This window comes from Hyla sarda, chromosome 13, assembly GCF_029499605.1.
Source record: "Hyla sarda isolate aHylSar1 chromosome 13, aHylSar1.hap1, whole genome shotgun sequence".
NCBI lineage: Eukaryota > Metazoa > Chordata > Amphibia > Anura > Hylidae > Hyla > Hyla sarda.
In genome coordinates, this window is record NC_079201.1 from 42,745,428 (window position 1) to 42,758,178 (window position 12,751).

At 44.5% G+C, this 12,751-nt stretch overlaps 1 protein-coding gene across 3 annotated transcripts in view; it reads left to right on the forward strand.

Annotated features, from left to right (window-relative positions):
- TSEN54 (tRNA splicing endonuclease subunit 54) overlaps nt 1-12,751 on the forward strand; it is a 217,061-nt gene that overhangs the window by 78,134 nt on the left and 126,176 nt on the right. The window lies entirely within an intron of this gene.

Below are 12,751 nucleotides of genomic sequence, written 5' to 3' on the forward strand. Positions count from 1 at the left end.
TGTGATTCTTTCCGTTGATGTCATAAACTTGCAGGATACATGTATTCTGCTTGCATGAATGTTTAGGTTGCTACAGTGCAGAATAGTTTAGAAGGAATAGCAACTTGGATGCAACTTGAATGTTCAACTAGAATAGTAATTTGTTAACCTAAAGGTAGAGAAATAAACCTGACAACTTTAAAGGGAATCTGTCAGCTCTGTACAAGGTATATAGTTTGAGATTGTAAAAAAAAAAAAAAAAAAAAGAGTCCATCAAGTTCAACCTGTGTCCTTTGCTGGGTTGATCCAAAGGAAGGCAACAAAAGAGAAAAAAAAAAACCTTATGAGGCTGATGCCAGATGCCCCATACCATTGGAAAAAAATCCTTCCTGACTACAAATTTGGCAGTCAGAATAAAAATGAGTAGGCTTTAACTGCTCACTGCACTCCTTGAGGGGTGTAGTTTTCAAAATGGGGTCCCTATTGGGGGATTTTGCTGTCCTGGCACCATGGGGGCTTTGTAAACGCGACATGGTCTCTGACATCCATTCCAGCATAATTGTCTCTCTAAAAGCCCAAGGATGTTTCTTCCCTTCTGAGTCCTGCCGTGAACCTGCACAGCACTTGAAAGACAAGAATTAGGGGTTACCAGCATTTTAGTGTAAAAAATTAAATTTTTCATTTTCAGGCCCCTGTTCCAAAAGTCTGTCAAACACCACCCTTTTTAAAACATTTCTGAGGATTGTAGTTTCCAAAATATGGTCACTTTTAGGGAATTTATCATGTACGCCCCCCCTCCCCCTAAGCTCCTGCAAACATGAAATGATTCTGGAAAATGACCAAACTCAAAAGAAGGCCTTAAAGTCTGAGGCCTATGGTTGACTCGTATAGCATACTAAGCATATTCTACCGGAATTTGCAATACAGGAATTGCGCGAAATTGCGGAAATTTGGCGATCTAAACAAATGTTTTCTAAGCACAGTTTGCATGCATGGAGTGTTAGTTTCTTGGTAATACTTTTTATTTTAATCTTTATAACTTTCCTGTCTACAAGATGGCCTACACTGGAATCGGGCCATTAAGCCATGAGCTTGGAACTCTTTAAAGAGAATTTGTCATCTCCATACCAGATATGGAGATGCTGATTACAGCAGATAGGTGCTTAACCCCTTAAGGACTCAGCCCATTTTGGCCTTAAAGGGGTAGTCCAGTGGTGAATAACTTATCCCCTATCCTAAGGATAGGGGATAAGTTTGAGATCGCGGGGGGTCCGACCGCTGGGGCCCCCTGCGATCTCTCTGTACGGGGCCCCGGCTCTCCGCCCAGATAGTGGGTGTTGACCCCCGCACGAAGCGGCGGCCGACACGCCCCCTCAATACATCTCAATGGCCGAGCCGGAGATTGCCGAAGGCAGCGCTTCGGCTCTGCCATAGAGTTGTATTGAGGGGGCGTGTCGGCCGCCGCCTCGTGCGGAGGTCGACACGCCCCCATCCTGCGGGTTGTCGGGGCTCCTTACAGGAGATCGCAGGGGGCCCCAGCGGTCGGACCCCGCGCGATCTGCAACTTATCCACTGAGTCACCACTGGACTACTCCTTTAAGGACTCGGACAATTAAATTTTTACGTTTTCGTTTTTTCCTCCTCGCCTTCTAAAAATCATATCTCTTTTTATATTTTCATCACCAGACTAGTATGAGGGCTTGTTTTTTGCATGACCAGTTGTACTTTGTAATGACATCACTCATTACATCATAAAATGTATGGCGCAACCAAAAAACACTATTTTTGTGGGGAAATTAAAAAGAAAAATGCAATTTTGCTAATTTTGGAAGGTTTCGTTTTCCCGCCGTAAAATTTACGGTAAAAATGACATGTGTTCTTTATTCTGAGGGTCAATACGATTAAAATGATACCCATTATTATATACTTTTATATTATTGTTGTGCTTAAAAAAAAAATCACAAAATTTTTAACCAAATTAGTACGTTTTATATCCCTTTATTTTGATGACCTATAACTTTTTCATTTTTCCGTATAAGCGTCGGTATGAGGGCTCATTTTTTGCGCCATGATCTGTACTTTTTTTATACCACATTTTCATATAAAAAACTTTTAATACATTTTTAATAATTTTTTTTGAAATAAAATGTATTAAAAAAAAGTAGCAATTTTGGACTTTTTTTTTTTACGTTCACGCCATTCACTGTACGGGATCAGTAACATTTTCTTTTAATAGTTCGGACATTTACGCACGCGGTGATACCAAATATGTCTATTAAATTAATTTTTTACACTTTTTGGGGGTAAAATAGGAAAAAACGGACGTTTTACTTTTTTATCGGGGAGGGGATTTTTCACTTTTTTTTTACTTTTAATTTTACATTTTTATAAAAATTTTTTAACACTTGAATAGTCCCCATAGGGGACTATTCATAGCAATACCATGATTGCTAATACTGATCTGTTCTATGTATAGGACATAAAACAGATCAGTGTTATCTGTCATTTTCTGCTCTGGTCTGCTTGATCTCAGACCAGAGCAGAAGACGCCAGATCATTCATTGAAATCGCGTACTGCCGCAGATGCCAGGATCTGTATTGATCCCGGCATCTGAGGGGTTAATGGCGGACGCCCGCGTGATCACGGGCGTCGGCCATTGCCGGCGGGTCCCTGGCTGCGATCAGCAGCCGGGATCAGCCACGCATGACACGGGCATCGCTCCCATGCCCCCGGTTATGTACAGGACGTAAATGTACGTCCTGGTGCGTTAAGTACCACCGCACCAGGACGTACATTTACGTTCTGCGTCCTTAATGGGTTAAAGGATAAATTTAAACCCTTAATGACACACACTATTTTTTTTTTAAATATGACAATGTCACTTGCATTAACAGAGAACTCCAGTAAAAAATATTTTTATTCCTTATGCCCGGGCCGCTGGAATAAACATAATAAACATTAACGTACCAGCGGCTTCCCTAGTGCCACTGATAGCATCGTCCTAACCTGGTCCGCTTCCGGCTTTTAGTGCCTGACACGTAACACTGCGGCTCAGTTTATTGCTGGCTGCAACAATGTCCTGCCCTGGACGGTGATAGGCTGAGTGGTAGTGTCATGTAACAAGGCCTGGCCTTTTTCCAGTATCCTGACACTGAGGCTCACTTGCCAAGGCTGGATCACTGCAGCCAGTGATTAGCTGATCCGCAGTGATACATGTTGGGCACTAAAAGCTGGAAGAGGACCGGGCTGCAGCTCCATATGTGGTATGGAGATGACCGATTCTCTCTAAAGAGTTTCAAGCTTATGTTTAATGGACTTGAGACCGTCCAGTGTAGGCAACCTTGTAGGAAGGGCTTTAATAATATGGAAAGTTATAAAGATGGAAAAAGAAACTGACTCCGCATATCTGTAAATCATGCTTACAAAACATAAAAGCTTCCTTTTTTTTTTTTTTTTTTTTTTTTTTATATATACTGCCACAAGGATTATTTTAGTTTCAAACAGATCAAATTTATTAAAACGTAATATAGTGGCAAAACAACCTAAAAGTCTGGGTTGCAACCCAGCACAGGCTAAGGATATAGTACAGCGTATAACAAAAAGAAAACAAAGCACACAGTATGACTAGTCAGACAATAGACGAGAATGGGGCAGAGCAACCAGAAATAGAAAATGCAAAAAGCCTGTCAGCGCATTGGTAATGAGTATCTAAGGTCAGGGCAATGAGAGCACACTATTCAAGGAGCCCACACAATTTTTTGGAGAGCATAGGTTACCTTGATCAATCACTCTATTGAGGGACAAGGAGGGCGCTTCCAATTGGTGGCTACATGTATCCTAGTGGCCATAAGGAGAAACTGGGCCAAGGGAAACAACCTGTTCGGCATTCTAGAGGGAGAGGCACTGAGAAGGCAAAATGTAAATTTAAGAGGGCAGGGGGCAAGGCAGTCCCCTCCCCCAGGAGGGCAACAACAGCCTCACAGAAGGTGCATACCACCGAGCAGTTCCACCATGTGTGATGCATGAAGCCCAGGTGAGTACAGCCCCGAAAGAGGTGTTGAGGCAGGGAACATGGCATGGAGACTTGTTGGGACATAATAGGTCCTATGTAGCACCTTCAGTGAGGTCTCTATTAACCTCTTAATGACTCAGCCCATTTTGGCCTTAAAGAGGTACTCCGCTGGAAAACTTTTTTTTTTTTTTATATATCAACTGGAGCCAGAAAGGTAAACAGATTTGTAAATTACTTCTGTCAAGGATGGCTTGAGGTGAGGCTGTCAAATGTGATTGACTGTGCTGTTATATACTGTTAAGTGTCGACACAAGGAATACACACCAGACAGGATGTTGGTATTATCTCCTTTCTCAGCATACTCGCAGGTGCCCCAAAGGAGTTCTGTTTAATTCCGGAAGTACATTTAGTTTTTACATTTGACAAGAGAGGAGGTTTAGTTATGACTGAAAAATCAGCATGTTACATTTTCATTGGTTGCTTGATTATTGCGTCAGTATATATTAGCATATCTAGCGTCCATTAATTTCTTGGCAGAAGTTCTTCTACCGGGAAATTCCAGAGTTCTCTGTCCGTCAGATATTTTGTCTTTCACTCCTTATCTCGGTTGTGCCTCCATCGTAGTCACGAGAAGATTGGAGGCTGGTTTCTGGGTTAAGGGGTAGGTAACAAATATATTTTTCCTTCAGCAATGGCATATTAGTATTATTATATTGATCAGTCATCAGAAACATAAGGGTCATCCTTATCACTTCTATTTAAAAAATCTTAATCCATCCAGTACTTATCAGCTGCTGTATGCTCCACAGGAAGTTTTTCTTTTTGAATTTCCTTTCTGACCACAGTACTCTCTGCTGACCCCTCTGTCCATTTTAGGAACTGTTCAGAGTAAGAGCAAATCCCTATAGCAAACCTATCCTGCTGTGGACAGTTCCTGACATAGACAGAGTACCCTTCTAAAGTGTACTTGTGGTCGGGTTCACATAACGTGTAATGAATATGGCAAAGATGAAACCTTCAATCTATCTAACAATGCCTGAGGTGTGCCTGGCTGGCTGATCGAGGTAGCCTATGAAGAAGGGGCTACCTAAGAGGTCATAAAAAGGAGGAACCTCTAATTAGAGGGAGGGGTGGGGGTGGGAGACATGAACCGAAACTGCACAGACTCCATTGCGGAAGGTAGTGTCTAATATACGGGACCAAAACCCCTCCCACAAATTCAATTAACTGTGCCAGCTAATTACCACTTGTGGTCGGGTTCACATAACGTGTAATGAATATGGCAAAGATGAAACCTTCACTCTATCTAACAATGCCTGAGGTGTGTCCGACTGGCTGGCCGAGGTAGCCTATGAAGAAGGGGGCAAAACACCAACCGGTAGGAATAATTTCTTTTGTTCAAATATTACATGCATATCAAGCATCAGCTAGATGACTAAAAGCATTCGCCATCTCGGTCTGTGGGTCAGGAATATATCTCTGGAAACACGGTGAGTTCCATCGCCCCAATTTTTTTATAACGTGTGCTGGTACTGCATGTCTTGAGGCAGATGATGCCGCACCCATTCGGAAAGAGTGACCTGAAATTGTAGTAGGATCCGTGCCGATAGCTCGGGCCAATATGCGGATGTGTCTGATGAAATCTTTGGAAGTCAGCGGTGAAACCGGGAATGGCAGCAAAGGTGAGTCGATGGGGCAATCGCACAACAAACTTAACAATTCCTGGAAAACCGGTACCGGACACCATGCATTACCGGTGGGAAAGAATCTAATAGACACCTCACTAGTTTGATGAGTCTTGGAATGCTCTAATGTTAACGTGAAACCGGGGCCAGAAGGCGACAAATGTTTAATTAGTAGGACGTGTGCACTATATGGTGTTTTCGTAAATTCGCCTGGTCTAAGGAACCCATAATACCCTAGGACATGGCAGCCTTGACCACAAGACTAGCTGACACTCCAAAAGGAGCGTTATCTAGTATGCTACTGAATTGTTGGAAATGCTCCGCGGACAAAGGTATCCTTGAAGGAGGCCTAGGGTTCTCTGCCTTCTGGATACCTTTCAACGCAGCCTTGATCGGGTGAGCACAGAAGATAGAGGGTAGGTTAGGAAAACGTAAGGACCGGAAATGCTGTACACCTGCCAGATATAAGCATTTGGAAGTGTGCGATAACCTCAGAAATGTGTGGCAAAATGAAACAAAAGCAAGGATGTATGGGATCTCAAATGGTGAATGAGTTGGATATTTAATTTGGAATTTCTGAAAAGCATTCCAAGCTGACTTATATGACCTGGTGGTATTGTGGGACAATGACTGATCAATCAAACCTACTGCCCCCAAATATAACCTATTTAGTCCAGCGTCAGAGAACTGATGGAAGGAACTGGAGCTGGAATCTCGTATGCTGTTGGCATCACTTCTCGGAATACCTGGAAATTAAAGCGTGAAAGCGCATCAGCAGCTATGTTTCTGGCCCCCTCAATATGTACACACTCGATATGAAATTTTTTAACCAAGGCAGTATGCGTCAATCTTCGTAGAAATGACATTGTGGTAAGAGACCTAGACCTTCCCTTTTTAATGATATCCCGGGTGGCTGTGTTGTCTGTGAAGAAAACCACTGTCTGCCCCTGCCACAGGTGACCCCAGGTTATTTCGGCTGCTACTATAGGAACGATTTTGAATAAGACAAACGTGGTAGAAAACTCTGGCAGAGCTAGGAACTCCGCCGGCCATGCCCCGGCAAACCAGTGAGGCGAAAAAATGGCAGCAAAACCTATGGAGGCCGCTGCATCGGTGACCACAACAGGTCAATTCTGGCTGGCAGTAGGGATGAACATTGACACCCCGTTCCATTCAGCCAGGAAGTGGTCCCACATGATGAGGTCTGCTTTGGCTGTTTGATTGAGAACCACTGGGGACTCTGCCTCAGGGGCTGTTGGTAAAAGAGCCAGAAGCCTCGAAACAAATGCCCTACCCTGAGGTATAATCCGCATTGCGAAGTTGAGCATACCCAACCGACTCTGCAGTTGTTGTCTGTTGGAAACTGGGGAACAAGTCATGCCATGTATGGTTGCCCTAATGCGAGCCAATTTGTCACTTGGCAACCTTGCCTCCAGGTTTACTGAATCTAGAACAATGCCAAGAAATGTAATAGTCGTGGCAGGACCCTCCACTTTTTTGACTGCTACAGGAATGTTCAGATTACCAAAAACTGCTAGAAATGTATCCAGATCCTTGGGCTGGCAGCTTGGACTTTCAAGAAGTAAGAAGTTATCTAGGTAATGCAACACGCTCGAGCATGACCAGTGATTTACCAGTATCCATTCAAGTGCCTCCGCCAACGTGTTGAATAACCATGGACTGCTCTTAGCCCCGAAAGTAAGTTTAGTGGCAAAGTAGTATTGCCCATACCACTTGATGCCGTGCCATTGCCAAAGATCCGCACGGATTGGCAACAATTTGAAAGCATCCGAGATGTCGGCTTTCGACAGCCAAGTGCCTGACCCAAGGAGTAGTATACGCTGAATCGCCATGTCTACTGATGTGTATTTGAGTGTAAATTCCTCCAAAGGAATCGGGGAGTTTATGCTGGGCACTGTGGAAGAATGGGGAGCAGACAAGTCGTATATTAGTCTGAATTTCTTAGAAAACTTGCCACAAACCACACCTATAGAATTAACCCGCCACTGATTGAACGGAGCCCTAAGGAAAGGCCCGTTGACAAAACCTTTCCTGACTTCTTCCCTCAGTAATTCAGATACCACTTCTGGATTACCAGCAGCTGACTGTAAGTTGTTGCATTCGAAAGTCTCTTGAGGGAGACACACTAACCCGGTATTAAAACCTTCAACGAAACCATTACACAGAAAGTCAACTAGATCAGGACGAGGATGGTCACGTAAATAGATGCGGAGAACTTCTGAGTTCAGCCCGCCTAGTCACGCTTCTGGTCCTGATCTCTTGGGGCATTGACTTTTTGGGTAGGCCCGATGACAGATGCAACATATGTGCAATAGCCTGCACTGACTAAATCGACATGAGGAAAAATTGTAGTTGTTACAGATCTGTGCACTACCCAAGTAATGCACAGCTCTGCCCAACTTATCCACGGTAGGCCCTGACTGAGGCTTAGAGAGAGGACTAGCCTCAGAAGCTGACGTACTTGCTATGGCGTTTGGGCACCAGTTGGTTGCGTGGGTAGACGACTGGCATATAGCACATAGCGGAGCCCTGAGTCCGGCAAAATGCCTGCAGAAGTGCTCGGTGTCTAGTATGGCCCAATTGGTGGTTTGCTGAAATTGGAATAAGGTAGCTGCTGCCTTCGCTGAAAATGATCGGTGGTAGTCATAAAAAGCGTATCCGCCGTATTTATACCCTAAGTCCCCCAATTTATGTAAATCCTGATCCAATTCAATCCTCCTATTCGGATTACTGGCGCAGACTACGTCTCTAAAAAGACTGAAGGCAAGCATGAACTCTGGAATGTTCAGCTTACGGCTAAGGCGGGGATCCCTTGCTTTTACCACCACAGAAACCTCGGCGCAAGCGAAGGTTTTATCTAATTCGTCCTGAGAGGCCACCAGGAGGGAGGCCAGGTTAACGTCCTTGCCATCTAGAATATCCCTCCTGATGGCCTCTGGGATGAAGTGAGCGGGGATGAGACTAATGTTAGCAGAGGACGTGCCTGAGCATGTGACCCCAGCTGAAGGAGGAGCGACTACGGGTACCGGGGTGACCTCCAGTGGAACCGCAAGCGCAGATGGCGTGACTGGTAGAGAGACGACAATCGGGACTGAAACTGGCAGCGTCCCGGACGGGCCTGCGACCTCTGATGACCCACCAGGCGCGGGAGGGCATGCAGGGGTAGTCATAGCGGCCCCTGGATTAGGACGAGCCTCTAGATTGGCTAATCTGTCTTCTAACTTCTGCATAGAGTATTTAGCAACGAATGAGACTGGACGATCCCCTGATCAGAGGATCTGGCTGGCGAAGGGGGGCAGCTGCCTCTTCCATGTTTTCCGATATGTGTGACATCACCTAAAAAGGACAATAACAACCATCAGGCCCGACCTGCGTACCCCAACCTAACCTTACCACAAGAGAAACAAAACGGAGGCGCATGGATTGACAAGCAATCTGCCTCAGATAGTGCTCATGGACAAGACAGGTGACTGACAATGACCCACTAAACCGGACTACGAGGCGCGGGGATTGACGGGGCAATCCACCTCTACCGGGACCCACATAACTACGTGAAAGCCAGAGATAAACAAGAGGACTCGAGGATTAACCCGGTAATCCGCCTCTGTACCAAGAGAAAAAGGAATAATAGAGGGGATAAATCAATAAGAATCCCTAGGGAGGTGCATGTAATACTTAACTTTTAATTTTACAAAGTTAAAATCGTCACCAAATTATATTAGTGCTCAAATGACCCAAACAAATAAAATAAATGTTCTGGTTGCGGTATGGATCTAACACCAGAAGCAATATCAAGCATACAGGGTGTCGCTCTCAACGCGTTTCTGCCACTAATGATATGGCGTCATCAGGAGAGACAAAAGACAAAGCTTGAGACACCTTAGAGTTGTGGTACTAAAAGCACCCTATAAATAGATACACAAACCAATGTGACTAAGAGATCACGGCAAGGACTGTCTGTATCAGGCCACTGTGCCGTGGATAGTTTCCAGAAAACAGTTCCAGTCTGCCGGTATCCGTGATCCCAGGACGGCACGCTGTACCCGCAGTGGCGGGGAGCCTTGCGGTAAATGCAGGCTGCTAGTGCGCTACCGTGAGACGGTAGCGTACCAAGAGAAAAAGACAGGAAAGGAGACCCATAATTACTGTTCCCATTTCCCAATAGGTGTTGCTAGACAATACTCACAGTGACTGAGGCCGAGGAATAACTAAATGAAGATGAAAGAAAGGATAGAGCAAAGGAAGACAACCATTAATTTCCACGTGATCCAAGTAGAGTCAATCTAACCAAAGGACTAGTGAAAACACGCTACCTTAACGACTGCTGACAGACAATATGCTTGTAGGAGGTTGATGGATAATCGCTAATCTATAAGATAACAAGACATGACAAAACATGAGTTTTGCTAACCGAACCAGCTACGACGGTTAGAAATAGTACATATTAAAGTCCCTACCACAGTATCATCGGATCGTGGCAAAAGATGATAATGAAAACCAGAGACTCGTCCACCGGATCTAAAGCAACATAAACATGCACCAACTCAGATTAACATGGATAATTACTCTAAATAACATGACATAGCCAGCAAGATTGATAATCTAATAAGCCTGTGAAGGTACCTATGTGCCCTAACATCTCCCCCTCATTTAGACACTTTCATAACCACCTGTTTGGCAAAAGGTGACCTACGTGGCGGCTGCTTCTAACCATCCTTATATATTATAACACCTACGCATACATATATATACACACATATACATCAATACATACGCACACACATACATTCACATACACACACATGCATCCTGCATATGTGCATACGCATCCATACACACACATATACATGCCCAATGCACATGCATACATTCGAACACATGTATACACACACATGCGTGTATATCTATATCTACCCACATATGTTAACACATACGTATACATATATATGCATACATATACACATACCTACATACATGCACACCCGCATATGTGCATGCGCATCAATGCACACACATGTACATGCCCAAAACACATGCATACATTCGCACGCACGTGTGTATATCTACCCCCCCCCCCCCCCCCCCCAATTTTTTTTTTCTTTTTTGGGACCTGCCACAGGATGCGGTGGCAAACCCATCCCAAACCTGAGATTGACTGGATGTGACTGAACGTGCCACCCACCAATCAGTACAACCCATGGCCGACCCCCCTTTCCTAAGAACAAGACCTGCGGCAGAGTCCTGGCTCCACCAATACATATACTGTGAACAGGATGCGCGCGCCTGAGTTCAACATACTGAGGCTGTGATGTATAATAGTACTAATCTAACGCTACCCACCCTCCCCCTAACCCCCTGTCCGGTGCAATCATGCGCTTGAATTTGGTATCTTCCCCCTTGTGATATCCCGGAGGTGCGAGCCCGAGCCTTACACCCGCCCCTCTGCGCTGCCCACGTGGCCTGACTAAACAAAGTGAACATGTCAGTGCGCGCAGACTCGCTCAGCTCAGGCCGTACGAACGTCGGTATCATGAGAGGCCGGACCCAGTCGTCGGGAGGGTGCGTGGTATGGACTACCGAGCCGTCCATAATAAAATAACCATAAAAGTTGAAGGTAGCAACCGAGCTACACCCTTACCTGAACGGGGTTACCCGATGACGTAACAGCAACTGGAAGCCGAATCAGACATGAACCGGAACTGCACAGACTCCATTGCGGAAGGTAGTGTCTAATATACGGGACCAAAACCCCTCCCACCAATTCAATTAACTGTGCCAGCTAATTACCACCTGTCAGATCCATCAGAAAAAACAAAACTGTTATATTTAACCCCTTAAGGACCAAGGACGTACCGGTACGTCCTTGGTCCTGCTCTTCTGATATAACGCGGGGTTACACAGTAACCCCGCGTCATATCATGGCGGGCCCGGCGTCATAGTGAAGCCGGGACCCGCCTCTAATAGCGCGCAGCGCCGAGCGCTAAAAGTGAAAGTGAAAGTTCCCGGCTAGCTCAGTCGGGCTGTTCGGGATAGCCGCGGCTAATCGCGGCATCCCGAACAGCTGACAGGACAGCGGGAGGGCCCCTACCTGCCTCCTCGCTGTCCGATCGCCGAATGACTGCTCAGTGCCTGAGATCCAGGCATGAGCAGTCATCCGGCAGAATCGTTGATCACTGGTTTCTTATGAGAAACCAGTGATCAACATAGAAGATCAGTGTGTGCAGTGTTATAGGTCCCTATGGGACCTATAACACTGCACAAAAAAAGTGAAAAAAAAAAGTGAATAAAGATCATTTAACTCCTCCCCTATTAAAAGTTTGAATCACCCCCCTTTTCCAATAAAAAAAAAACACAGTGTAAATAAAAATTAAAATAAACATATGTGGTATCACCGCGTGCGGAAATGTCCGAATTATAAAAATATATCATTAATTAAACCGCTCGGTCAATGGCGTGCGCGCAAAAAAATTCCAAAGTCCAAAATAGTGCATTTTTGGTCACTTTTTATATCATTTAAAAATGAATAAAAAGTGATCAATAAGTCCTATCAATGCAAAAATGGTACCGTTAAAAACTTCAGATCACGGCGCAAAAAATGAGCCCTCATACCGCCCCATACACGGAAAAATAAAAAAGTTATAGGGGTCAGAAGATGACAATTTTAAACGTATTAATTTTCCTGCATGTAGTTATGATTTTTTCCAGAAGTCCGACAAAATCAAACCTATATAAGTAGGGTATCATTTTAATTGTATGGACCTACAGAATACATATCAGGTGTCATTTTTACCGAAAAATGTACTACGTAGAAACGGAAGCCCCCAAAAGTTACAAAACAGCGTTTTTTTTTCAATTTTGTCGCACAATGATTTTTTTTCCCGCTTCACCATAGATTTTTGGGCAAAATGACTGACGTCATTACAAAGTAGAATTGGTGGCGCAAAAAATAAGCCATCATATGGATTTTTAGGTGTAAATTTGAAAGAGTTATGATTTTTTAAAGGCAAGGAGCAAAAAACGAAAATGCAAAAACGGAAAAACCTCCGGTCCTTA